Raw genomic sequence first — 758 nt, forward strand, 5'->3', positions numbered from 1 at the left:
GGAACACATATGCCATTGAAACCGGGAAACTGGGCCCATGAGCCTGGCTATGCTTTAAAAGGGCGTATATATTTATTCTATATTATATTATATTATGTAATCTATAAACTCTCTTTGTTTTGTCGACAGGAGTCAGGCTTCCTTCCTGGTGGAGGATCCTTGCACAGCATTATGACACCCCATGGACCTGATGCTGAATGTTTTGAGAAGAACTCAACAATGGATCTGAAGCCAATGAAAATTGCTGAGGGAACAATGGTAAGTTGTTAGTCTGATCTGTTACACCTTAAGTTGGATGGAAAAGAAGCTGTGTATGGCATCTATGACCAGTGATAGGTAGGAGAAACAAAAAACCACAGGTCATAGCTAGCTGTGGTAGGAAAGAGTTCCTCTGTATACTGAATTATATTCAAAGTGGAGATACGGTTAGAACATTTGCAACAAAGTCCAATTCGGTTAATGTTACCAAAGTGCCAAGTGGTGGCATTAAACTGAACAACAGATTAGATCTATCATACAGTTTTTACAAACTAATATGGTAATGATGATTGTTGTTTTGGTAAGGAGTTGTAAATTTGATGTTGGTGTTGGGGTTACAACCCTACAAGAAAGACTATGATTGTCTGGTAACTTAGGATTGAGATTTAAATCTCTTGCTCAGATTCATTCAGCTGCAGTACATTCACACCCCTGCTACATGTACTGTTTGACTGGATTGTGTATGTGTGTATATATATATATATATATATATATATATA

General features: G+C 37.3%; 1 long non-coding RNA gene across 1 annotated transcript in view; it reads left to right on the forward strand.

Annotated features, from left to right (window-relative positions):
• Nucleotides 1-108: 108 nt before the first annotated feature.
• Nucleotides 109-758, forward strand: part of LOC106881521 (uncharacterized) — a 2,786-nt gene continuing 2,136 nt past the window's right edge. The window contains exon 1 of the long non-coding RNA XR_001410868.2: nucleotides 109-258. This is a non-coding gene — a long non-coding RNA (uncharacterized LOC106881521). The remainder of the gene's footprint in view (nucleotides 259-758) is intronic.

Source organism: Octopus bimaculoides, unplaced genomic scaffold (genome assembly GCF_001194135.2).
Source record: "Octopus bimaculoides isolate UCB-OBI-ISO-001 unplaced genomic scaffold, ASM119413v2 Scaffold_160944, whole genome shotgun sequence".
Classification (NCBI taxonomy): domain Eukaryota; kingdom Metazoa; phylum Mollusca; class Cephalopoda; order Octopoda; family Octopodidae; genus Octopus; species Octopus bimaculoides.